General features: G+C 46.8%; 1 long non-coding RNA gene across 2 annotated transcripts; it reads right to left on the bottom strand.

Annotated features, from left to right (window-relative positions):
• Nucleotides 1-7,479: 7,479 nt before the first annotated feature.
• LOC133050519 (uncharacterized) lies at nt 7,480-23,699 on the bottom strand. Of its 2 annotated transcripts, XR_009691638.1 has the most exons (4): nt 23,534-23,699; nt 19,412-19,509; nt 9,189-9,414; nt 7,480-9,098 (listed from the first exon to the last, which is right to left on the bottom strand). It is a non-coding gene; the product is annotated as an uncharacterized LOC133050519 (long non-coding RNA). The 2 variants fall into 2 exon arrangements; XR_009691636.1 differs by having other exon boundaries at nt 7,480-9,414.
• Nucleotides 23,700-27,910: the final 4,211 nt, after the last annotated feature.

The following is a 27,910-nucleotide window of genomic DNA, read 5'->3' as shown; positions in this document are numbered from 1 at the left end:
TGAACACTGGCTTGGAGAATTTTGAGCATTACTTTGGTAGTGTGTGAGATGAGTGCAATTGTGTGGTTGTTTGAACATTGTTTGGCATTGCCCTTCTCTGGGATTGGAATGAAAACTGACCTTTTCCAGTCCTGTGGCCATGACTGAGTCTTCCAAATTTGCTGGCATATGGAGTGCAGCACTTTCACAGCATCAACTTTTAGGATTTGAAATAGCTTAACTGGAATTCCATCACCTCCACTAGCTTTGTTTGTAGTGATGCTTCCTAAGGCCCACTTGACTTCGCATTCCAGGGTGTCTAGCTCTAGGTGAGCACATCTTCATGGTTATCTGGGTCATGAAGATCTTTTTTGTATAGTTCTTCTGTGTATTCTTGCCACTTCTTACCGTCTGCTTTTGTTAGGTCCATACCATTTCTGTCCTTTATTGTGCCCATCTTTGCATGAAAACTTCCCTTGGTATCTCTAATCTTCTTGAAGTGATCTCTAGAGTTTTCCATTGTATTGTTTTCCTCTATTTCTTTGCATTGATCACTGAGGAAGACTTTCTTATCTCTCCTTGCTATTCTTTGGAACTCTGCATTCAAATGGGTATATCTTTCCTTTTCTCCTTTGCCTTTTGCTTCTCCTCTATTCACAGCTATTTGTAAGGCCTCCTCAGACAACCATTTTGCCTTTTTGCATTTCTTTTTATTGGGGAAGGTCTCTATCACTGCCACCTGTACAGTGTCATGAACCTCCATCCATAGCTCATCAGGCACTCTGTCTATCAGATCTAATCCCTTGAATCTATTTGACACTTCCACTGTATAATCTTAAGGGATTTGATTTAGATCATACCTGAATAGTCTAGTGGTTTTCCCTACTTTCTTCAATTTAAATCTGAATTTGGCAGTAAGAAGTTCCTTTAGGATTGACTTTAGGATTGACTAGTTTCATCTCCTTGCTATCCATGGGACTCTCAAAAGTCTTCTCTAGCACCGCATTTGAAAGCATCAATTCTTCATTGCTCAGCCTTCTTTGTGGTCCAAATCTCACATCCACACATGACTACTGGAAAAACAATAGCTTTGACTGTATGGACCTTTGTCGGCAAAGTGATATCCCTGCCTTCTTTCCAAGGAGCCCACACTCTGCCTACAAATAGTGCTTCCCAAGGTTCTGCAGTATGCTTCCTCCAGGGGGTGCTCGGCAGCCTTGGGGCCACATCCTGGCTCCTAGGCTCAACTGAAACAAAATTCCTTAATTCCTCCAGACTTGATGTCTATCTGTAAAATGGGGCAGGATTAGATGACTCAATAGAATCTATAGCGTCCACTGCAATACAGTCAATTTTCATGAACTCTCATTAAAATTAGTTTCACAGAGTTTATTGCTAGGTGAAATTCCCCTTTTTTGTCATTATTGAGACTATTTGAAAAATACAGCGTAATGTTCAAAAAATGGGACGCATGAGGCCACACATGGTATAATGCCATTTTTGTAAAGTTCAGTTCAGTTCAGTTCAGTCCAGTCACTCAGTCGTGGCCAACTCTTTGCGACCCCATGAACCGCAGCACACCAGGCCTCCCTGTCCATCTCTACCTCCCAGAGTTTACCCAAACTCATGTCCACTGAGTCGGTGATGCCATCCAACATCTCATCCTCTGATGTCCCCTTCTCCTCCTGCCTTCAATCTTTCCTAAAATCAGGGTCTTCTCAAATGAATCAACTCTTCCCATCAGGTGGCCAAAATATTTGGAGTTTCAGCTTCAACATCAGTCCTTCCAATGAACACCCAGGACTGATTTCCTTTAGGATGGACTGGTTGGATCTCCTTGCAGTCCAAGGGACTTTCAAGAGTCTTCTTCAACACCACAGTTCAAAATCATCAATTCTTCTGCACTCAGCTTTCTTTATAGTCCAATTCTCACATCCATACCTGACTACTGGAAAAACCATTGCCTTGACTAGATGGACCTTTGTTGACAAAGTAATGTCTCTGCTTTTTAATATGCTGTCTAGGTTTGTAAGGTACATAAACAATACAAGTTAAATGATGTATCTCCAAGGGATACATTGATATGCATATGAGGTGTGTACATCTATGATATATCAATATGTATGTATTATATATCTACAAGCAATCTGGCAATCTATGAATGCAGGCTTTCAGGATGGGGCTTAATTCTGGCAGGGAGAAGGCAGAGGTGGAAGGAGAGAAGAACACTCAGAAGGTTTCAACACTTTAGTAACAGTGCTCTTCAGGCACAGTGGTTGACTGTGATGACCGGTTTTATGATTTTTTTAAAAATTTCTTTCACATACCTAATGTATATTCCATTATGTATGAGATACTACATATTTTAAGTTATAATTATGAAGAAACCCAGGGTAACCACTCAAGTTTATGTTAAGGGGTTTATCAAATGAAAAAAATTCAAAATACGTTATCAATCGTGAGATGTGCGGACATCTTCCTTGATGGATCAGTGGGTAAAGAATCTGCCTGCAGTGCAGGAGATACAGGAAATGCGGGTTCAACCTCTGGATTGGGAAGATACCTTGGAGAAGGAAATAGCAACCCAGTCTAGTATTCCTAACCTGGGAAATCCCATGGACAGATATGCCTGGTGGGCTACAATCCATGGGGTTGCAAAGAGTCACACACAACTTAGCAACTAAGCCACAAGACTATCCCTGTATATAGTCTTCAGCATCAGGTGCTCAGCAAGAACTCCTTTCCTGTTCCCTTTCCTCTATTGCTCACTCTCAGTTTCTCCACCCCTGCAAAGGTGACAAAATTCTCCTACTTCAGATGGACCCCATGACAACCCCAGGAGGAAGACAGGTGGCAACGTGGGAACTGGAATAGAAGAGAGAGCCCAGACGCTTCTTCTCGCAGGCTGCTTTGGTCAGCTCTAGCCGACACTTTGCCTTTGGGGGCCTGATATTCCTGTCAATTGGGGACACCCTTGACTGCCTGTTTTGGGGGCTTCTGGGCAGTGATGGAAGGGACAGCACTTGGACATGTTACAAGTATCTTTCAGAGGTAGGAGAGAGAGGCCGTGTCTCCAGAGGCGGGGAGCATCTGTCCACGCAGCTGATCAGTGGTCCACATGCCCCTTGTTGGTTATAAGACATTGGTGTCGACAGCAGTGCTTTCACGTGCATCCTTACGGCCTCGACCCATTCACGTGTCTCCCTTCGGCTCAGCTGCTCAGCCTTAGGGTGAAGACACAACTCACAGCACAGGCATGTGTCACCCATGGGTCATGGGTCACGCAGAGGTCAAGACCGCTCTCTCCCGGGTCCCCTGGGAGCAGAGGGCAGCTCCTTTGACCCACCCTGCCTGCCCCTGGTGGGCTTCAGCCAGGAGTTCCCCTTGAACCACAGCTGCAACACTGGACACCATTTGTGACACATGGAATTCAGCGTTGGTCCACCTGGGGAGGGGTTTTCAGTTCCCAGAGGTGTTGGAATGCAGACGGGTCTCTGGCCTGCCCCAGAGGGTACACTGTGTTCACAAAATGGGTTTGGAATAATTGTTCATGACTGGGGGAAGGGGGACAGTGAGGAGCCTCACTGAGCTGGTGGCCTCAGAATTCTGGAGATCCACACGGCCTGAGCTTTCAGGACCGCTGCCTGGTCACACATCCTTTCAACCTCCTATCACCATGCCTGGGACACCTCGCTAATTAGGCTGTGTTCCCCATGGCCCGTCAGGTTCCTTTTATCTTTTCATTCCACCCGGGCCAGGTTTTAGCTGCCTGACCTTGGACAGGTGACCTCAGCACCCTGAACCACAGCGGCATCATCTGTAAAAAAGAAGAAACGATGCCTTTCAGAATTATTGTGAAGATCAGAGCTCACGTGTGCAGAATTCTCAGCACTCTGCCGGAGGCCCTGAACATTCAAGTTACTCCTCAAGTCCTTGCTCTGTAATTGTTGCACCACCAGCACATAAAGTCTGACTTTGGGGGCTCAATGTGCGTATTTGATGACGGTTTGATAATTGTCTCTATAAATTCTTAAATCTTAAAATGGGAAGCTGGAAAGAGAAGATATTTTTGAGCTGAAATATCTGTTCTTTTCCAACTTGAGACACATTTTCTTAAGATGCATCGAATTAAGGAAATGAATTTCTTCCCTCTCTTATCATTGAGGCTATGCCACATCTACCTGCTGAGTGGGTTCTTGAAGCCTACATCTCCGTCCTGTTCATCTCTTTGTCTGGGGTTTGTTGCAAACTTACCTGCCACCTCACCACCTCTTTTAGTCATGGTCCTCTGGACAAGCTAGCTGCAGAAAGCCCAGTAACTAGTCAAGGCTGTGTTCTTGCCTCCAATAGATGAGGTCAAGCCACACTTAGCATATTTAAAATGTGTTTTTCCTAACTTGCTACCTCCTAACAAAGAAAGAGCCATATCACACCCTCATTAGCTTCAAAGAGAAATACTGATGTTTGGTGTTTTTTTTCTCCCCTCCTTTTCTTGCATTGGCAAGAGATTTAGTTTTGCTTAAAGGAAACACAGATGACGCTAATGAGACGGCAGTGTCTTAATTTGCATATTAGATGAGATAAATATTGAGCTAATTAACACCTAGGATGAATTTGCCTTGCCTGGGACAATTGCTCTGTGGTGATAGTAGTTCTCTGCTACTTACCCAGGAGCAGAACAATTTGAAGAAAGAATCACTTCCCCACAAATACTTCAGGCCAACCAAAAATCCTCCAGAGAAATGCCATCCAGAAATTCTTATGCTAATTTGCAACAAATCCTGGACCCTCTTTCAAGTAACCCTGATCCTGTTGGCAAGTGATACCAACAGAAGGTCTGTCCCACAGACCAGAGAAGAACCGAATGGGACTGGGAATGATAGGGGGCTGCTGGCAGGAGTAGTTGGTGAATCCCATCTGGGATCCTGGCAGAGGGTTTGAAAAGGACAAACCAGGGCTGGACAGTCATTTATTCTAGGAGCAGGACTGGCTTCATAATTTATCACATGCGTGCATGCTAAGTCGCTTCAGTTGTGTACAACTCTGTGTGACCCTATGGACTGTAGCCTGCCAGGTTCCTCTGCCCATGGGATTCTCCAGGCAAGGATACTGGAGTGGGTTGCCATTCTCTCCTCCAGGGCAGTACAAAATAGAAATGTGGGGTCCCTTGTTCAGAAATTAGGAAGCTCAAGATGGCCACAGTAGAATGTCAAATCAGTAGTGGTCCTTCTAAGCAGGGGGCCCTCTGTTCTACTGAACAGCTTAACATGCTTTAAAAAAAAAAAAAAAAAAATCTTTTGCCCACTCTGCACTGCATGTGGGATCTTAGTTTCTCAGCCAGGGATCAAAACCATGCCCCTAGCCTTGGCAGCATGGCCCCTTAACCACTGGACCACCAGGCATTTCCCACACCTTACATGCTTTTGAAGTCTGTCCTGTGGTATGTGAGCTTTGGAGAGAAGAAAAGAAAGGAGGACATTTTTAAAAATAAGTAGTATTTCACATCTAGTGCTTTTCATGAATTGAATGAGTGTAGATGACTATAAATAAAATGAAAAAAGAATGCTGAGCACCAGGCCTGCCAGGGTTCCCACCTCCCCCTTTCCCTTCATTTTCCTCTCCTCTCTGCATCTGTTTGCATCTGTGAATCGCGGACTAGGGCTCTTGACTCTGCTGCCCACGCTTCCAGAACTCTCCCCTATCTTCAACAATGCTTGCTTCACTTTCCACTTGCAAGTGTCAAGCTTTGCTCTGCCTTTTGTATTTTAATTGCTTTATCTCTTGCTTTTAATGAGCAATCAGGGCTACTTCTTTATTGAGGACCTGTTGGGAAATTTCAAGCCGAGTGTGTGCGTATGAAAGGACCAGGTGAAATCCCCGTTTTCTGACGTGATGAGCTGTGGGGAGGTGTGGAATTGCCATCTATCTAAGGGAAAATGTCCACTTAACTTGCAGGCTTAATTCAAAGGAAATGTCAAGCACTCGACTCTCTGCTTTGTGGCAATTGAAGAGAAGATTGGAAGGAGGGTTGGTTGAAAATAACTGAGACCACAGCCACGGCAGGGGAAATTAACTTAGGTGAGTGTGCGTGCCTGTATGTGGTGGTACGCGCCTGTATTTAATGTCCAGCATTGTCCGTCAGAATTAACTCCCTAGCAACAAGTAGGCAGAAATAAAGGCTGCAGAACTGTAGGCTAAACTAAGAGAAGCCATAAACTCATCATTATGGAGTAAGAAGCTATATTTGTGCAGGGCACAGTTCATTGTAGAATCACTTCCAAGGAATGCACCTTCTTACTCCAGATCTTCTTTCGTTTATCTGATTCATAATAATGTTGCCAGTGGGACATTTGTTTCTTCGAACTTTTGTATTTTTCTACAACCACCTTGGCATCCTCCGCTCAGCTTACTGCCAATACATGTGCCTGTTGATTGACAGAGTTGTAGGAAGCCATCAAAAGCATTTCCTCCCCCCGGGGGAATGGAAACCACGTGCCTTCAATTAGTGCCTCTCCTTCTGGCTGGAGCTCTCCAGTATGACAAAGGCATCAGGTTACAGAGGGACGTGGGGAATTGTCCTAGCAGCACCGCAGATGTCACACGCGTCCCAAGCTCTCAGAGACAGCTGAGCTCAATGATCAGAAGCATGGCGATGCGTCCATGTCATCTTTATGGGGCTCCCCTGTGCCCTGAAGTGCAAACTTCCTGGCTTCAAGTGATAACAGCGTTGCCCCAGATGGGAACAGGGCTCTCAGAGCTGCCAAGTTGACTGCTTAGGTCAAACTGAGCAAATATTCTATATGAGTTAAACCATCTCTTAAAAGCCAAACCATGAAAATGACACATTGCAGCACTTTATAGAGACAAGCTCCCCGCTTTCCCCATTTTAAAGCAATGGAAAACTGGTATGTTTCTTTCCCAAGGGAGGACTGGACGTGTGGAAGGTTTTAGTGTTCCATGATGTCAAGCATAGATGGTGGGGGTGGGGAGGGCTGACGTCAGATGTCTGTGTGAATGTGTGTCTGCTGCTGCAGGCATGGTGGTTTTCAGCTCGGTACCCTCCTTGTCAACCTGACTGTTCCCCGTGTCATACATACTGTTGTTGCAGGAAGGGGGACCCTTTCCAGGGCCTGAGAGTGGGGTCTCGTCTAGCAGTCAGAAATGAATTGTCTGAGGAGACACACGTGCTGACAAAGCAGAGACTTTATTGGGAAGGAAGGGGTGCCCGGGCAGAGATCAGTGGGGTGAGGGAACCCAGGGAGAATTGTTTTCCATGTGGCCTGTAGTCTCAGGGATTATGGTGATGCTGTAGTGTCCAGGCTGTCTCTGGCCAGTCATCTTGCTTGGCTCTTAGGTCAACTCAGGGTCCTTCCTGGTGGAGCGTGCATTAGTCAGTCAAGACAGATTCTAGAGAGAAGCACTCTGGGCAGTTGGTCGTCTCCTCCCTCCTTTGGCTCCTCCCAAATTCTCCTGGTGCCGTGTTCCTCATCAGGACCTCCTGTTGTGAGACAGCTCAGGCAAGCGGGCCTGGCCACGGCAGGAGGCTTCGCTCAGTGGTTCCCTGACGCCATGTCAGATGGAACCGTGGACCATTGCGTTAGTCCACTGGGGCTGCAATCACAGACTGGGTGACTTAAACAATACATATTGATTTTCTCGCAGTTCTGGGGACTGGAAGTGTGGGATCAAGCTGGGGTGGCTTCTGAGGCCTCTGTCTTTGATTTGCAGGTGGCTGCCTTCGGAGAAGCCTGATGGGCTGCCGTCTATGGGGTCGCACAGAGTCGGACACGACTGAAGTGACTTAGCAGCAGCCTTTGGAGAAGGAAATGGTAACCCACTCCAGTATTCTTGCTGGAGAATCCCATAGGCAGAGGAGACTGGCAGGCCACAGTCCAAGGAGTTGCACAGAGTCAGACAGGACCGAAGCGACTTAGTACACACACGTGAAATACATAGTATTATAGCATAGAATTTTATGGAGAAGCTAAGTCACTTACTAAAGGCCATTCAGCTATTATCTGGCAGAGCCTGATTCAAATCTCACCTGTTTGGCTCCGAAGGACATGATATCTCTATGTCCCCATCCTCTCCCAGTCATACACAACCCCAGTGTCTGCATTGTCATCAGCTGAGAGCACAGATGCTGTCATATAAAATGGGCCATGCATGTGATGTAGAAAAAGTTCTAGGTGGAACTGGAAGAAGTGTGGATTATAATAAATTATCTTGTCTTCCTTCAAAATACCAGAGGCGGACTCAAAGAGAAGGTGGCCGTTATCTGGGTCTGGTAGAGTTACAAGTTTGTGATCTTCATGTAATGGTCAGCAGAGGAAACTGCATGGTGAATGCCAAGCCTGCAGGAAAGGAAGAGTGTACCCTTACCACCTCTTGTTTGCCAAGGGTATTAATTCAGCTAATTGTACTGAGTACCTGGGCTGGACCTGGATCCTGGAATGGACAGGGCATGCCTTGTGCCCTTGAATAACTCACAGTCTACTCAGGGAAACAGAATCATGTTTTGCTCAGTGCAACTTGGCCATGGGTTGGGGTGATGGGCTCTGTGCAGCTCTGGTATGTGGGGTCATCTAGCCGTGTGGTGGCATGCTTCACAATCTGGATATTTCTCTGGGAGAGACTCCCAAGTTTGTGGGTGTGGACTGGCCAAGGTCTGATGAAGAGAGCCTTTGTTTTTTCACCAAAGCAATCATCTCTAAGAGAGTGGGGACTCAGTGTCTCCTGTGAACCCAGAGTCAAGGAGAAATTAAAGCTCTTGATCTGCAGTTGATCAGCTATTAAAGTCACAGTGTGGGGTGTTTCTGTTCTCTGTCTGGGTTTTTTTGCTTTGTCTTTGTTTAATATTTGCCTTATTGGGGGGAAAGGCACTTCTTCATTTAAAACACATGGGAAGTGTTCTTGATTTATGCTGTGGAGGGTCCAATTTGTGGGACAGATAACAGGTGCTCTTTGGGGAGGATTAAAATGACATTGTTGTGAAATGTTTATGCTAATGAATAGCTCAAGTAATCGCTCCTGCTCCTGGGCTGACAGCTCAGGAGTAGCTGTCACTGCCTGAGGAGCCGGTTCTGACGGCAGTCTCCTCCACATCCAGGCTCCTTGACCTTTAACGAAAAGTTAGAATACAGGACAGACTCTCAGTTACTTATCCCCAGTTAGGGACCTGCCATTTTTAAATATTTTAACACACTTACTTGATCCCACAGCAGGCTCTGCAAGGCACCACATGTATCCCCATTCTACAGATGAAGAACCGGAAGTTCAGAAAGCTCAGGGAAGTTGCCTGAGGTCACACAACTTGTCAGAGGTCTCGCTTGCTCTGTCTGGTTGGAAAACTGGTGTCGCTCTTCTCTAGAATACACTTTGCCTCCTAGGTTTTAGAAGTCCATTCATTGGCTTTCAAGATGTCTTGTACATTTTCTATGACAGTCAGAAAGATAAAGGTTGGAGACAGAGTTGTGTCTCATCTGACATATGAGATGAGGGGGGCTTCTGTAAGCCCCTCATGCCCCCGTATAGGCAGGCCTGATGTATGCAGACTCTCCAGGAGCATGAAGGGCAGGGCCTGGTGGGTGGGAGGGGAGCAGTCACTGTGTACTAACCATTATCCTGTGGACCTTATATGGACAGAGCAGCCTTGGGGTATATACTATTACTTCCACTCTATGGAGGATGCAATGGAGACATAATGATGATAAATGAGTTCCTCAACATTATTTGACAACCAGGAGACAGGACAGGGATTTTAAACCTCTGGCTTCTAACTCCAAAATCCATACTATTTCAATTAGGTCACCATGTCTCCTAGTCAGGGGCAAATGGGAAAGTGCAGATACATTCTGAGGGAATGTGAATCAGTGAGGGGGGTGGGAAATGAGCAGTCGTATTTGGGAGGAGGACACAGCCTATGGAGGACACCATCCCTTGTGAGGAGAGTCAGAGCCCAGTGGGCCTTCGGGACGGGTGGAGCTGGTCGTGGCTATGAGTGGGAGCAAGCTCCAGATTTGGAGAGAAGGCTAAAGAAGCCCTCTTACCCTCTGTGTGAGGCATTCGAAATGATCAAGCTAAAAAATAACAGGTGTCCTCTCTTTGAGATTTCTGTGCACTCCTTACACGAAATTGAAAAAAAAAAAGATGAAACAAACATAGCTGTGCCCTAAATGCTCTCCTCACTCCACACTGTTATTCTCCCTTCCAATACCTTGAGACCGGTGGGGCAGGGGGATTGTTTTTATTTTGTTTTGTTTTGTTTTATGGTAGCCTGATAGCCTGCAGTAAAGCCAACTCTGGTTAGAAAGAGATACCGCCATTCCACTTTGAAAAGTGGGATGCAGGAAGCAGAAAAGTTTATTCGATATTTGGATAGAGCGAGCACAGTCAAATTGGTAGTTAAGGATGGAAAAGGGAAGTTTAATAGTGTTACGCAGGTGGGTCATGTCTCTGTAATGGGAAGCTCAGTGGTGTCACACAGGATGTGTCTTACTCTGGGTTCTGTGCTTTTGATAGCAAAGAGGAAGTGGCTTGTGCTAGCAAAAGGGGGTTAACAATACTGAGGTAAAAGTGGAAGCTTGCCCCAGGGCTCACGTTGTAGCCGTAGTTGCTGTACAGTCCTGTGGTTGGACCATAGATAGTGGGACCTCACAGGCTGGCACTAATAAGCAAGTTTGAGGAGTTAGGAACATGAGGCCTCTAGCCAGAAATGGATAGTCCAGTGCATACAGACCGTGGGAAACAAGCATCTCAGGGGCACCCATTCACTCTTTCAAAGCATATTTATTGAGGGCCTACTAGAGAAGGGGTTAAAGATGCATCATCTTTGTGGAGCCCACATTCTAGAAGCTGGTGAGCTAAGCCAAATGTTCATTGTACTATTCATAATAGCCAAGATGTGAAAGAAACCTAAATGTCCATCAACAGATGAGTGGGTAAAGAAGATATGGTACATATATACAATGGAATGTTACTCAGCCATAACAGTGAAATAATGCCATTGGCAGCAACATGGATGGACCTAGAGATTATTATACTTAGATTATCATACTAAGCCAAAGACAGATATCTAGGATATCACTGATAGGTGGCATCTAAAAAGATGATACAAATGAGGAGATGGAGGGAGGGTCTGTGTTCAGTCATGTCCAACTGTTGGCAACTCCATGAACTGTAGCCCACCAGGCTCCTGTGTCCATGATACAAATGAACTTATTTACAAAACAAACAGACTCACAGACATGAAAAACAAAGTTATGTTTACCAAAAGGATATTCCTTTTGGTATATCCAGTGGGTTTGGGTTGAGGAGGAGAAATGAGTTTGGTATTAACATATACACACTACTATATATAAAATAAACTGTACAGCACAGGGACCTGTACTCAATATCTTAACCTATAGTGGAAAAAAATCCAAAAAAGAATTTATATGTATAACTGAATCACTTTTCTGTATACTTGAAACCAACACAATACTGTAAATCAACCATACATCAATTTTACAAAAAGGAAAAGAAAAATGAACTTGCACCCTCCCTTACACGGGTTGTAGATGATCAGACATGCTTTAGAGCAATACTTTTCACATGCTGGTCTTGTTAGAACACAGATTCAGATTCAGTAAGTCTGGGCTAGGGCCTGAGATTTTGCATTTCTGTCAAGTCCCAGGTTCTACCAGTGCTGCCGATCCTGACCTCGAAGTTAGGAGTGCAGGCCAGGCTCCCAGCCCACCATGCCCTCTGTGTGGTCTGTTCATTTCAGTTTGTGGAGTCACATGCATCCAGTTCTCCTTGCAGCATGGATTTCAGAATATTCAGTAAATCCATTCCTCATCTTGAGGGAAGGGGCCAGTGATAGATTCCTTCTTAATGTAGATAGAGACCTGGAGGAAGCTCCATCTCCCAAATCTCGGGGTCAAGACTCTTGCCTAGAGTAGAACAGATTGCAGGAATACGTCTTACTGCCCTTTCACTTTCCACTTGGGCTGGATTTCAAGGGCTACCCCTAATTATATGGAACTTGAAATTGGTCAGGTTCATGCTTGACTTGAGTATGTCCTCAGTCGCTTCAGTTGGGTCTGACTCTTTGCAGCCCCATGGACTATGTAGCCCACCAGGCTCCTCTGTCTATGGGATTCTCCAGGCAAGAACACTGGAGTGGGTTGCCATGCCCTCCTCCAGGGGATCTTCCTGACTCAGGGATTGAACCTGCATCTCCTGTGTCTCCTGCATTGCAGAAGGATTCTTTACCCACTGAGCCACCTGGGATGATGTGCTTACCACCTTGTATTTTTCAGAGGAGTCCCCAAAACACAACTTGTTCCTTTTGTCTCAAAAAAACCACACTTTTTTTAAGGCCACGAGTGCCTGTGTTATTGCAGACAGACAGACCCACATATTCTTTGTTGTTTCTGGTTACAGTTTTCAGATTGGGCCACGTTTCAGCAATGCAATTAGTCCCCAGACTCCCAGCTGGGATGCTGAGATTTCAGCAGTTCCCAAACTTCCAGTTTTGGGAGGCTTGGTTTAGTCCACGTGCTCCATTACCCCATTATAACCAACACTCAGAAGCAGTGAGAACGAGGACATCGGAGTGGGGAACTGAATAATGGCCTCTGAAAATTGGAAATCCAATTAAAGTGGGAGGCCATCTCGTCCGCACCGTTGGTAAATATTACAAAGTGAAGGAGCTATAACCTCCGAATTAGCGTGGAGAGAGAGGCGGTGGAGTGCAGCAGGCTATCGGGGAAAGGTATCGTGTTTGAAAATGAGGGCTTGATGCAGGATAAGGAGCAGAAAGTGCAGGCCTTTTACGTTTGGCCAGAGCTCAGCAGCTTCTCCTCGCAGAGTTCCTGGAGGGATGAAATTTCATCGGGGAGAATGGGGACCGACATGCAGTCGGCCGAGGCAGACAGAGCTTCCGAGACGAAAAAAAAAAAAATGCAGTCTAGGGTAAATGCTATTTATTCTAAAATATGAACTACAAAGAGAGTAATTGTTTGATCATCTGGGGCCTTTAAAGAATTCACTTTTTGTGGCTTTCTTCATCTGAGCACCATTACTTCTGTGCTGCCCACCTGTTCCCCTGACAAATGGGTATGTAACCCAGTTAATGAGGCCACTGTTCAACACTCACTGCAGCAAAAGGGGGAATTTCACCTGGGATGAAGAACACACACACAAAAAGAATTGAAAAAACCCACTGTTTTATGAACTTTATTTTTTGCTCAGAAAGTGTGGAGAAAATGGAATTGGCCATAAGAAATGACAGGAGAATGCAAAGCACCGTTTACCCCATGAATGTAATAACAGTAGGGCACATACTTGCTTCCTTGATAGCTCGGTTGGCAAAGAATCCGCCTGCAATGTGGGAGACCCCAGTTCAATTCCTGGGTTGGAAAGATCCTCTGGAGAAGGGATAGACTACCCACTCCAGTATTCTTGGTCTTCCCTTGTGGCTCAGCTGGTAAAGAATCCGCCTACAATGCGGGAGACCTGGGCTCAGTCCCTGGGTTGGGAAGATCCTCTGGAGAAGGGAAAGGCTACCCACTCCAGTATTCTTGCCTGGAGATTTCCAGGGACTGTATAGTCCATGGGGTCACAAAGAGTTGGACACGACTGAGCAACTTTCACTTCACATGCATCACATACTTGCTGGAAACCACTAGACTCTTAATTAAAGGGGCACAGATCTTGAGATTTCCACATATTTAAGGATTAATCATCTCTGTATGTGGTGCCACTGGCCCAAAGTAGTATTTAACGTACAATACTCGTGTTTCTTTTAAAACTCACCCCAAATTCCAGATTTAGGCTTTGCTTTTTTAAATGTGGTTGCTGTAAACTCCAAGCCGAACCAACTTTTATTTTTTTTTTTTCCTCCTTTTGACTTTAAGAGCAAGCCTAATAAAGTCGCTGAACGTTTCAGGATGCCTACACAATAATTTTTAAGTCATTTGCAGATAAGGGAAGATTCCATAGCCCCAAGAAATAGAATAAATACCGGCCACCTTCATTAACCTGCTAAATTTCAGGGAGAGATAATGGTCGCTAAGAGAGGCTCACTGTTGGATATCTAGCCTGCGGACACCTCTGTAATGAAACACCGGGAATGATTGGGGGTGGTTTGTGGCAGTTTATTTCCAACACCGCGGCGCTTGCGGTTATTCATGTGCTCAGGCGTTTGACGTCTATCAGGACCTGCGCCGAAAGACCGTGGTCGGAACGAACAACGTCAGCAAACACAGAGAAACTGGCTCCTGCCTGTTCTGTGTTTATAGTCGAATCTGTGAGACAAACACAGACTGAAGAATCAGTGGAGAAATGCGGGGTGATGCCACAGTGAGTGGGAGGAGGGGGCCATGGTGCCCTGAGAGCTAATGGCAGGAATCGACCGGGTCAGGGAGCATGAGGGAAGCTTCCAGCAGGAGCAGTCCAAAACTGGTCCTCCTCTAGGCATAACCCCTTCATTCCTTCAGTGTTTAAGGGTTTAGCTCACCTTTTTCTGAATCCCCCTCTGCTCTGATCTTCACAACGGAAAAGCAAGACAGAGGCTCTCGTCCCCGTGTCGCAGACGGGGACAGTGGGGCAGGAGGGGGCGAGAGCAGGCTGCCTGGGAACCCCAGCCTCTGGGGTTTTATGCCATCGTCCTTGCTGTCAGTCAGCCTTGTGTCTGTTTTCATCTGCTGCTTTCCGAATGATGTTTTACATATTAAGCCTGATGAGACGTGGCTGTGACCACCAGCCCCTCAGCAGCGGTGAAACTCTGAGTCACCGAAATCAGATCCTTCAGCTGTCAGCTGGCCGCGTCTGTGGTCTCCTCTACATCCTTAGCGCCGCTCGACTTGATGCTCTCAGGGATGGGACCCTGGCTGCCTCCTAAGCCCGCCCCTGTCTTGGGACAGCTGCACATTTTAGAAGGATCTTTAGGATAAGCTGCTCAAGTTCTCACAGGGGTCTTCTTGGTCACGTGACCTTTGGAGCAAGGATTCATGGAGAGATTTTTGCAGAGGTGGAGGGAGAGGATTTGGGGACCTTCTGAAACGTAACAGGGTAATAAAATGGGGCACATTCAGTCTGCTCTGAAACGTAGGGTTGCTGGGTTTGCTCAGGGACAGAAGGCCATCCTCCCTAACTCCCCATCAAGACTAGAACTCTAAACAAGCAGGACCTGCATGAGACATCCTGGGTGGTCCTCCCAACAGATAAAATGAGTGCATCCTCTCCTGCCCATCCACCAGCGTTTCCCCAGCTCCCCCCGTACCCGGTTCAGTGTTTCTGCATGAACTTCATAGAACAGTGGGCTGTGAATTAGAAGAAGGAGGCCCTGGTGGGGGAGCAGGGGTCCGTGTGGCTAGGGTCTGTGCCCCTGACCCCGCTGGACTTGCCACAGTGGCTGGAAGTGAATGTCTTCTGCTCACACTCTGAGCCAGCTGTCCCGGTGACCTCCAATCACTGGGTGTCCTGAAAATTACAGCTGGGAGTCAAGAGCTGGGAGTTCCTTTGTTTCTTTAGATGATTACTGTAGACTCTCCTTGTTCCCATAAATAGGCCAAAGATGAAGTGCAGAGCCAGTGCAGGCGGCCCAGGGTTTCTCTCAGGTGGCAGGCTCATAAGGTAGGCTCAGACAAGGAGAGCTGGGGACTTCATGCTGCAAAACCTCTGCTAGTGAAAGGAGAAGTTCTTTGGCTTTGTTCAGGGAGAGAGACACGAAAGTTAGGCATCTCAGGAAGGACATGACCTCTTCCAGATACACACCTGGAAGCCCTATGCCATCCTCCCCTTCCTGACAATACACTTGGCTCTCAAGGAAGCAGAAAACAAAAACATCACTCCACTCCAAAGACAGAGTTGGATTTAGCGTCAGCTGATGAAACTCAGCTAAGCAGTGTATGTGAAATAGTGGTATTTTATCACCTGCTCTAAGCAACATGTCAAGACAGTGTCTCATTGCTTGTGGGGGGCGGGGTGGTGGGGGAGCCTGACACATGGATTCAAAGGTGCCCGTTTTGCAGATGAGAAGAGCCAGACAATCAGGAGGAAGCCATATAATTTGGACTCTGGATTTGCCAGCCTAAGAAGCCCATTCATTTTCAAGTTTTCTCCTCAGGAGGCAACACTTGGCACTGGTGTCTAAGGCCGGCTGGAGGGAGTGGCCCTGTGGAAGGAGAAAGCCTCGGCCAGGGGCAAGCTGTAGTGGGTGCTGCTGACGACTCTCAGTGCAGTGGGATGGACACAGCTAACAGTGGAGAAGACAGGTGGAGGCTTCTTGCTGTGAGCTTTGAATTCAGGTGTCAAAGAAGGACCTTAATAAGCACTGGAAGATGGGTGCTATGGACTGAATGTTTTTATCCTCCCCAAATTCATATATTGAAACCTAATCCCCAGTATGGCAGGATTTGGAGGTGAGACCTTTGGCAGTAGGTGGAGCCCTCACGAATGGGATTAGCATCCTTGTAAAGGGCTTCCCTGGTGGCTCAGACGGTAATGATTCCACCTGCAGTGCAGGAGACCTGGGTTCAATTCCTGGGTCGGGAAGATCCCCTGGAGAAGGGCATGGCAACCCACTCCAGTATTCTTGCCTGGGGAATTCCATGGACAGAGAAGTCTGGTGGGTTACAGTCCATAGGGTTGCAAAGAGTTGGACACAACTTAGTGACTCACACTTGCACTTTCAAAGGAGACTCCAGAGAGTTCCATGTCCCTTTCCAGCTTTTGAGAACACAGTGAAAAGATGGCCCTCTATGTACCAGGCAGTGGGCTCTCACAAGACACTGAATCTGCTGGCTCCTTGATCTTGGGCTTCCCAGCTTCTAGAACTGTGAGAAGTGTTTGTGGCTTTAATCTTCCAGTCTGTGGTGGTGTGTTGTAACAACCCAAACAGGCTGAAACAACAGGGCCTCCTGGTGAGATGCTGGTGTGGGCAGAGGCCTGTTGGAGGCGCGCTCAGGGAGTGGTCATATGAGGCTGATCAGACCCTGCAGTTTGTTGCCTGCAGGTGCGTCTGGTCACAGAGAGGGGACGGACACAAAGGCTTCCTGTGCACCTGTGGTCTCTGTGTTACAGTCTCTGACCTTCAACACTGTTGACATCTTGGGCTGACTCTTTGTTGTGGGGGCTGTCCTGTGAATTGTAGGATGTTTGACATCATCCCTGGCCTCTACCCCAATTGTGACAACCAGAAATGTCTTCAGACTTTTGCCATATGTTCCCGGGGGGGGCGGTGATGCTGCTCTTACTTCATCCTGGTGGCAGTCTCAGCAGATGACTGCACTCCTTTATGCTGATGTAGGGAAACGGAGGCTAATGGTTACAGAACTTGTATCTGGGAGCACAGGGATTTGAAACCACCTTTGTTCCCATCCTTGACAAGATTTTACCTGACTGCCAAGGTGGAGCAGGGTCAGGGCAACCTCTTGGACTTGGTTGCAGTGAGCTTTGATCTGTTTTCTCATGCTTAGGAACTTGCCCTGACCTGGTTTGCTTATCTGAATAGGCAGAAGCCCCCTATGTGGCAGGAGAGCAAACTGTTGGATTTTCATCTCTTTTGGTATGCCTTATTAATGTTCTTGTGTAGCATGCTGTGAACTGATGCATTCATTCTCAACATTTACTGAGCTCTGACCCCATCCTCGGCATGAGGCTGGGTGCTTCTGGGAGAAGGGTAAGCAGCCTGATCCTTGCTCTCATGACTTTATATCACAGCTGGGGACAGACCACAGACAGTAAAAACCACCACAGCAGCAGCAAACCCAAACAGCACGCTCTGATGGGAAACACTGGGATGAGAGAACTGGCTAGGTAACCTGAGATCTGAAGTCTGAGAAGACTCTGACTGCGGAGGTGGGTGGAGGGTGTTGGAGGCAGAGGGAACAGTCAATGCTAAGACCCTCAAGTGGGAAAGAGCTTGGTGTGTTTCAGAAAGGGGCAGAGAGGTTTGTGGAGCTGGATTTGCAAGGAGACCCACTACCCTAACATTAGTGGCTGAGCACAAGAAGTTCCAGCTAATCGCCCTGTGGACAAGATTTCTGGAATAGTGATGACTTCAGCGTGGAGAAGAAAGCGGATCTGAATGTGTCTGGAGTTTCTCAGGAGACACGTCATTGTCCTCACACATTTCTGTTTCTCCCCTGGACTTTCACATGCTGGAGAGGAAGACATTGTCCCCTCCCTGTCTAGGTTCTTCTGGCTGGTATAAGAACTAAACTGACGTGTAGGACACCTTAACAGCAGAAGATCAAACAAAAGCTTGCTGCACATGTATCTGTGGGAAGACCCAGGAAAACTAGCATGCTGGAGTAGCTGAAGTCTTCACCTTAAAGACCATCTTCAGTTAAAGACAAAAGAGGAGGTTGGGGCAGTGGTTTGGGACTTCAGAGGGGAGGAAGGCAGTGCACACGGAAATGGAAAAGCAAGCACTGGGTAAATAAGTGTTTGCCTGGCCCCCTGCAGAGACACCGGGACACAGAGTGGATGCTCATCTCTGGGCCCCCTACGGCCCCAGCCCCCACCCCCGAGGTCTCTGTGATTCCTCTATTCTAGGAACAAACCCTCTAGCTAAATACTTTTAGTCAGTTAAGGGGATGGTGAAAGTTTCTTCCTAAGTCTTTTGGGCCTTGAGTCTTCTTTAGCGCAAAGTAATCCTTATGCCAGAGAGACATTTCAGGGGGGCAGATTGTGCTAACCTGCAGACCCTCCATAAGCTGGGATAGAGGATCCTCGGGGACTGCCTGTTGCTGGTCCCCGAAGCTGAAAGCCCTGCTCTTCTCCCTGCAGCTTGGGCTTTGAGGCTCTGCCTCCGTCCTGATCTGTGAGAATGGACCCCCTGTGCCTGTGGCACCCCTCCAGCCCCTGTGCGGCTCTGCGTTCACCCGCTCGGGGCTCTGAAGACGTGGCGGCCTTAGGATTCCCCTGTGTTACGCCGCCTCCTCCTCCAGCTCCGAGGCAGCCCTGGCCACTCCGGTCTCTCTTTCTTGCTTTGTTCCCCTGACTGTCCCAGGATGGATTCTTCTCATTACTTGGTATCTCATTTTGTCTGGAGCCTGGCCTCCCTGTCATGCTGGGTGCATTGGAAGCAGGTGTGGGAGCCTGTGCCCTCAGCTTGCCTGGAGCTTTGCCACTTCTAGGGATCCAGGGACAATTACCCCCACTGCCTGCCTCTGGGAACTCACGGCTTTCAGGCTGAGGGGTGTGAAAGGGCCAGCATTTCCTGGAGTAGGAGGCAGCCCAGGGGCACAGTGAGACAGGCTGGGGTTTGCCATCCACAAGACTTGAGATTGAATACAGGCCCCAGAAGGCAGGAGTGGTGGATTCTTCGTTAGAAAGTTCCGAGATGTGGGCGCCTGTCTGATCATGATGCCTGGTAGCCAGCTCAGGTCATACTCCCAGTTCTCCTTCCCCAGGGTGGGGTCCTCAGTGTTTTCCTTACCTGGTGGAAGCGTGGGCGCCTCTCATCGCCGTGTCTCTCGGTTGCACAGCAAATAGAGAGTGCCTCTTCTCAGCTTGAGTTCTCCTGGTAGCCTGGAGCTGGAAGAAACCATAAGCTTGGGCATTTGATGTGGATTCCAACCCATGCTTCGCCATCCATTGGTGGGTGGGATTTCAGACAAGTGGCTCAACCTGGCTGGGCCTGCATTTCCTCAGATGTGAAATGCGGTTAATGGATCCTTCCAAGGAGGGCAGTTTGCCTGTGTTGGGCACCTCCAGAGGTCCCTTTCCCCTCCGTTTCCTCCCTTCCTCCTCACCCCCATCCCCATCCCACCCTCCTGAATGAAACCAGGGTGAGATCACTTGAGGACAGGCATCCTTTGTCTTCCTGTGAGAGGCCCCCTCCCCCCACCTCCTGTAATTGTCAGCGACGAAGTTGGAAAATAAGGACGTCTGAAGCAGCTTTCAGCACTGCAACATCTGCACCAGACAAAACTCGAAAAGCCCTCAATCCCCAGTCGTGAATGCACTTTAAAAACAATGTGGCAGAAATGAAAATTGTTCCATCATAATATTTCACAGTTCTTTTTGACAAAAGCCAAGCCGCCCTCATGAATACACATTTCCCAGCATCTTATGCATTATGCATCAGCCTATAGCAGGGGACCTGGGAATTGCCAGGCCCTAGTAAAGGGCCTTTGAAAGTGCCTATTTTGTAAACAAATGGAGCCCAGGCCCAGCACTCAGGCTTTTTAGGTAATTTAAGACCGACTCCGGCTGCCAGGGTGGGGACCAGCTCTTCTTAAGGCCATAAGTGGCAGGTGTCTCCAGCGTCCTGTGGATGGTGAAGGCTGCCTCGGTGTTCTTTAATTTCTGAGTGTCCAAGGTGGCCATCCAAGGGACAGGGACACTTCCTCCTGGAGCCAGAGGCAAATGTGGCCAAAATGCCAGATAAGCCCACCAAAGCTGGCTGGGCAGTCAGGCTCCTGAGACTCCCAAGAGCTTCCAGGTATTGAACCCTGTGCCCAGAGGATGCTGATGGGTGGAGGGGACGGGGAGGTCCAGGCACACAGACGCTGCCCTGTCCTAGCAGGCTTGCAAGAGGCATCTCTGTTTGCCCCAAGTAGGCAAACCAGAAGTAGGTTATTAAGCATGTATTATTGTCAGTGGGAAATCCCTTGAAGATGATTCACTAAGGGGAGACTGAGGCCAGGCATTTTAAGTGACAAGTTCAAGGTCACCCTGGTTAGTGAGCAGCGGGGCCTGGGACCTGGGACTTGCTGGAGGCTGGTTTGCTTTTTCCCGACACCCCCCACTGTCTCAATCATGAATTGGCAGCAACTGAAAGGACCAGGGGCAAAATGGTTACTGATTGCTATGATTTAAGCAAAGGGCAGCCTGGGATCCTTACCACAGCCCTGGAAAAGAGCGTAACACAGGGCTGTTTTGTGTCATTTGGAATCTGTCCTCCACAGTAGCCTTATTTGAAATGGTGGCGGATGCACGGTGGATATCTCTCTACTCATTACATTTTATCTGTTGCACTAACAAGGTGGTGATTGATTCATTGCTATTAATGCATGTATTTATTTCATAAGCATATGCAACTCCCATTAGGGGGTAATGCAAATGGCTTTGAATTGAGGGACAGGAATTGTGAATTCCAGGGTTGGTATGCCCTTTGCCTTCCTCCTGTGGACCTCGGATTCTTTCCTGTAAAATGCGGGGTGCAGGAAGGATGGTGTCTAGGTTTCATCGCAGCTGAGCTCTCCCACCTGCTAGTGTGTGAGTACGGGCATGTGCAGAGGCCGTGATGAAGTCAGTGGGGAGAGGGGCCCACCTCGTGCTGTATAACCGCATCTGCAGGGATGGGCTCCCCTATGAGGGGCAGGGGAAGGCAGGATCGACCCCACTTAGGGAAGTGCCTCATTACTGCACCTGCTGCTCTACAGCTGTTGGACCCGCTTGCTGATTGGTGCAGTTTGACTAATGAGAGCAGGGACAGCTGAAGGCTGATTAAGACGAAGAGGCAACATTACCTCTCACAGACACGTGGAAGAATCAGCTTAGGAGACAGCCACTTCCCCACCCTCTGCCAACCCAGGGAACATGCAGACGGGGGAGGTGACTGGTTGGGGGGCAGTTGGGATCATCTCCAACACTGAGAGTCAACCTGTTCGATTCTCTGAAAGCCTAGAATAAGTGATGCTCAAACTGCTGGGTATTTGTTGTGCTTCCCTGGTGGCTCAGATGATAAAGAATATGCCTGTAATGCAGGAGACCCAGGTTCAATCCCTGGGTCGGGAAGATCCCCTGGAGGAGGAAATGGCAACCCACTCTAGTATTCTTGCCTGGAGAATCCCAGGGACAGAGGAGCCTGGTGGGCTACTCTTGGGTTACAAAGAGTTGGACATGACTGAGAGACTAACAGCTTTGCTTTCTTTCTACTTTCATTGTTAAAATACTCCCCATCCTTGGAGTTTCTGATTCAACAGAGATGTGTATGTATGTGGCGGGGAAGTTTTGTATCTCAAAAAGTTCCCAGGTGATGCTGCTGGTCCTGGAGCCACACTTTGAGAATCATTGAGACAGAAAAAAAAAAAAGAGCATTTACACATCCTTAATTTCCACTTCTCAGCATCTTTACTCAAAACTCCTCCCAAATCTTCATAAAAGTAATAACTTCAACTTCTACAATTGGCACAGTAGTAAGAAATGTCCTAGAGCCACATAAATAGTTATTTATTTGGTTTCAAACCAAGAAATAATTTCCCCTGAATAATGAAAGGAAAATATTCAAATTTAAAGCCTTAGAAATTCAGAAAAGTATAAAAATGAAAATAAATGGAAATGCATCACACAGAGAGAGAGCGAGAGCGAGCACTATTGACCTGCTGCCTTCCCTTAAGTTTTGGCAGCTGAACAGGTGTATGTGGGTCTTTCTGCTGGTCTTGTGCCATTTTCCTAAACTGGGATCCTTGGGATGTTAGATAGCCTTGCAATCAAAGTAACAAGAACAGTAAAACCAGAAACAACAGCAATAACACAAAAGATATATTTTAGAGCCTCATGTGAGGTCAGAATCTTTGGAAAATGCTATGGTAACCAAAATTTCAAAGTTGAATAGTTTTCCACTGGAGGACTTAAACCCTGATGGGCATTCAAGGAGGCATTTGGGGGTGGGAGCATCTCTAGGTTCCTTATGCCTCACAGAATCCCTCCTCTTCTGTCTGTCTCCCCCAGCCCTGCCCCAGGCTTTTTAAGGAATGGGGGTTCTTAGACTTCCTAGGGGAATTGCCTGGAAAGTTGTAAGAAATTCACTCTGAGTATAAAATATGAAGTTTAAAACTTATATCACTTTCTCTTTCCTCTTCCTTTTTTTTTTTTTTGACTGTGCTTTGATCTTTTAGTTCAGGATCTTAGTTCCCCAACCAGGGATTGAATTCAGGTCCACGGCAGTGAAAGCATGGAGTCCTAACCACTGGACCACTAGGGAACTTGGCACATATCATTTTCTATCGTTGGTCATTTTAGGTTTTCTAAAAGGAACTGCCTGTTTTGTTGAAACTTCAATACATAAGCAAGAAATGGCCATTTCATCTCTATTTTCACTCTTTAGATAATTGAGTCAGGCTTCAAAGCCCGTACTTTCCGTGGCTGTGACCTGAGCTTGCTGTAAGCTGTCTTCCTCTTCTTCATGGGACACTGATTCCATCATGAGGTTCCCACCCTCATGACCTGATGTAAGCCCAGTTACCTCACCAAGGCCCATCTTAAGAAAACCATCACACGGGGCGGGGCGGGGCAGGTGGGCTGGAGGCAATTAGGGTTTCACCACAGGAATCTGGAAGGACACAAATATCTAGCCCATAGTAACAGCTTTGCTTCCAGCTCACCTCTTGGAGACTGCTCACATTTCTGAAAGAGAGATGGTGGTGCTCGTGGGATCTGTATTCTGGTTGTTGTGTGATGGGTGTGGCCTGTGACACACCCGTTGTTGCCACCTCCCTGCTGAGGACTTACCACTTCCTCTGCCTGGACTGCCTCTCCTCCATCTACCCCCTTACACCCACTTAATGTCTACCGGACCTCCAAGACTTAATGTTACCTTCTGGCAGCTTACCTCCCCCAGAACTCTTTCTTCTATGCTGTGTTGATCCATATCGCCGTCTCTTCCACTGGGCTGCCAGTTGCTCTGTGAACATGGGGATTATATGTCCCATCTCACTTCTATTCCTCAGTGCCTCGCAGTCTGCCTGGCACACCACAGGTGCCCCACAGTGTCCAGATCAGTGACCGTGGTGGTGTGCACTGCAGAGAAGGAGAGATACGTTAGAAGTGATGCTGTAACCCCTGGTGAAAAAGAAGCATACCAGCAGTGAATATAAGGAAGCCTTGAAGACAGCGATATGATTGCCCACAAATATTTAAACCAAAATTCCTCCCACAGTGATTTACCAGGGCCAAACCAAGAGAAAAGCAACTCATCAAGAAGACAAATGTCAAGACCAGTGCTCGAAAGCCCAGCCAAGTTTCCCATGAGGGTTGTGTGTTTGCTTGAACCTTCCACGCTCATAGGTTGATCTCAGCGGGGCCACTGTGTCTGATAGAAGCAAGCTACCTACAAATCATGGGGCTAAGAGTGAGCTCAAGCAGTTTATGATCATCTTAATTAAGCCACAAAACTTTATGCACGGCCAGCCTTCAGCCAACCTTTTGATCCCAGACAAAAATCTATTAAAGCTGGTTGAGAGAATGAAAAGACAAAACCTGATGAACGTTTTTTATTCTGGCTGGTGTAAAAGTTGGCAGATTTGATGACTCTAAGAGTGATCTATTTGCCAACAGCAATATTACATTAAATTGGGGAAACCATTCCCTTAAATGCAAGCTAAATGAGTACCCTGAATAATGGCCTAACATTATGTGTCCAGGGGTCTGTTGAGGCTGGAAAGGATGGAATTAATAACATTCCTGCTTTAGGAATGTGGAAAAATTCCACATTTTCTCCAAAGGAGTACTTTCTAAGCTTATTTTGAGCCAGGGACTAGTTTGAGAATCTGGTGAAAATTATAGCGTAATGCATGAGTTACACGCACAGAGCACTTTCTCGGGGAGCTCATGAAATCCTTAGATGCCCATCTGTGGATTCAGGTCAGGGATTCCTGCTCCTAGGAGACCGTCTGGTCTGATGAACAGTTTTCTAGTTGCAAATGTGAGGAATCACTTTATCAGCATCATCTCTGAAACTTTTCATGATACTCATTTGCCCCATGTGATCTGATAGAGGATCACTGCAACACTTTAAGAATGCAGAACCAATGTGGAGCTAGGATATGGGTGTTTTGAAAAGCACCCCTGTGGTTCTTGAGACCCATCCCTCACCTCGTCATGAGCAGGAGTGAATAGGTCAAGAAGAGAGAGTAGTGGGCTATAGACCCCTTGCTGGAGATATATCTAATATAGTACTACCTAGTCTACTGTTGGTTGAGTCCATGAATGTGGAACCCTGGATATGAAGGGCTGACAAGAGTTACATGCAGATTTTTGACCATGCATAGAGGGCTGGTGTCCCAACCCCCATGTTGTTCAAGGGCCAAGTGTATATAGATATAGAAGTCTATCTAATGGACTATGTTAACTTAGATAATACTAGTTATCTTAGTATATCTAATATAAAAGCATATCTAATGAAGTATATTAACTTAGGTAATGCTAATTATCTAAGTATATCTAATATAAAAGTGTATCTAATTGAATATATTAACTTAGATAATACTAATTAAGTATTTCTAGCATAGAAGTATATCTGATGGACTCTATTAACTTAGATAATGCTAATTATCCAAGTATATCTAATATAGAAGTATACCTAATAGAGCTAGACCTAGATTCAGATCCCTTCCTCACTAGCCTCATGACCTTGCTCAGGGAACATTTATTTCTTCTCTCAACCTCTGTTTCTTCATCTGTAAACAGTCATTAGAAAGACTGAACTGAAGGGCATGCAGTTTTTGACACAACCTAATTCCCTTTATTTAAAGGAAACACTAAAGGTATAAACCAGAAGTTTCATTACAGAGTCTTCTTAAGAAGGAAATCACAGGCACTGGATGTGCTGGCTTGCATTTTATGCCTGTTACAAAGTGAAGCTGTAGATGGGAATTTGCCATGTTGCTCCTGGGGGTCTGAGGTGTTGGGAAAGTGCTGCATTTCTCAAAGTCTGGTGTAAGGGGATTTATTACTTGTAAAAGCCTCAAGGAGATTTTTCACAGTGAAGGTTATGAGTGAGTGAATATTACCAGTAGAGTTGGGAGTGTTTCACCCTATGGTGATTTTCCTGGTTTGGTTTCTGAGGGCATTCTGGATCACTAGAAAAGCGTACAAAGGTGGGCTGCTGCTGCTGCTGCTGCTAAGTCACTTCAGTCATGTCCGACTCTGTTGCGACCCCATAGACGGCAGCCCACCAGGCTCCTCCATCCCTGGGATTCTCCAGGCAAGAACACTGGAGTGGGTTGCCATTTCCTTCTCCAATGCGTGAAAGTGAAATGTGAAAGTGAAGTCGCTCAGTCGTGTACAAAGTTGGGCAGTGCTATGAAAAGTCCCTTTTTGTAATTGTATGATTTTTACAATTAGAATATGATTGTTTACAATGTTGTATTAGTATCTGCTGTATGATGTGAACCAGCCACAAGTACACACGTATACATATATCCCCTCGCTCTTGGACCTCCCCCTCCTCCCCGTCCCACCCATCTAGGACATCACAGAGCACTGAACTGAGCTCCCGGTGCTCTACGGCAGGTCCCCATTAGCCATCTCTTGTACACATGACATTGTATACATGCCAGTCCTCATCTCCCAATTCATCTTGCCCTCCACTCACCTTCCCATGTCCACATGTTCATTTTCTATGTCTTCATCTCTGTTTCTGCCCTGCAAATAGCTTCATCTATTCCATTTCCCTAGATTCAATGTTTATGTGTTGCGGCACCACTTACAGTAGCCAGGACATGGAAGCAACCCAGATGTCCATCAACCTGTGAATGGATAAAGAAGACGTGGTCGTGCATACAATGGAATATTAGTCAGCCATAAAGAGGAACAAAATTGGGTCATTTGTAGAGACATGAGTGGACCTAGAGTCTGTCCTGCAGAGTTGAGTAGGTCAGAAAGAGAAAAGCCCGTTTATTGATTGGAGTGGAATGATGGTAGCGTTGGGTAGCTCCAGGGCTCCAAGGTCTGGCGTAACTAAGGGCATCCTGCTTGTGCACAGGTCTGGAGGTGAGTCTCTGGGGAAGTCAGTTTCCGGGCACCTGCTGTGGGAGTCATTCTTACCTCTAGAGCAGCTGTGAGGATCATCAGGTGAACCCTGGAAGGTACTGAGTGTGGAAGGAATGGCAGTTCTGTCAGTGGTAGTGGCGGCACTAGTAGACCACTGAAAGTGAAGTGAAAGCGTTAGTCACTCAGTCGTGTCTGACTCTTTGTGACCCCATGGACTGTAGCCCACCAGGCTCCTCTAGCTATGGGATTCTCCAGGCAAGAATACTGGAGTGGGTTTCCATGCCCTCCTCCAGGGGATATTCCGGAGCCAGGGATAGAACCTGCATCTCCTGCAATGGCAAGAAGATTCTTTACAGTCTGAGCCACCAAGGAAACGCTTAACAAAATGAGTTCTGCTCCAATCTGCTTGGGCCATTCAGGGCCCCATAACCCTCATAATAATCTTTGCTGCTTCCTTGAAACTTTTCCAGGATGCTCTGTCCACCATGTTGGTGCATGGCACACACATTAGAAATTTCATCTTCCCCTTTAAGTAATGAAAAATTTACTCTTCCCCTACTAAGTTCAGCAAACATTGACTCAGAGCCCATTTCAAGTTGTGCAAGGAACAGTGGTCAGTGTACCAATATCATGTTTTAAATATTTTCTACGGATGTCCTGTGCATTTTTATTATTAATATTTGAAACATTTCAAATATTTGAAACTCTCTCCCCCACCCTATTTCTCCTACTTGTAGGGGGCATGTTCATTCTTTGTTGCACTTTAGCAGCAAACCATGTTCCTTCTTTGGAATATGGGGTCCTTACAGCTCTATTTGGTTTCAGAATTATTGGGAAAGAACAAGATGACACTCCCTTTGCTTCTATTTCCAATTTTTAGAGAGGCCCTTTACATTGATGGTTCATCCATTAAGATATTAATGCTCCAGTTGAAAGTTGCTGGAAGAAGAGGAGATTAGCTGAGTATGGATATTGTCCCTGTCGCCACAAGTGACAGGCAGACGTGTATTCCATCATGATCCAGAGAGGCTGTCATCAGGGCATCAAGAGACAGTTTTTGTCTCATACACACCTGAGTTCAGCTTTCAATCAAACAGTTGATCCATGATTTTATTTTTGTTTTATTATTGTCATCATTGTCACCACCAGCACAGTTGACACAACCCACAGGGCATCTCTTGCCAGTTAGTGGAGGCAACTCTTCATTGAACAATAG

This window comes from Dama dama, chromosome 4, assembly GCF_033118175.1.
Source record: "Dama dama isolate Ldn47 chromosome 4, ASM3311817v1, whole genome shotgun sequence".
Lineage (NCBI taxonomy): Eukaryota > Metazoa > Chordata > Mammalia > Artiodactyla > Cervidae > Dama > Dama dama.
Note: the sequence above shows the minus strand (reverse complement) of the source record. Positions and strands in the feature narration are given on the sequence as shown.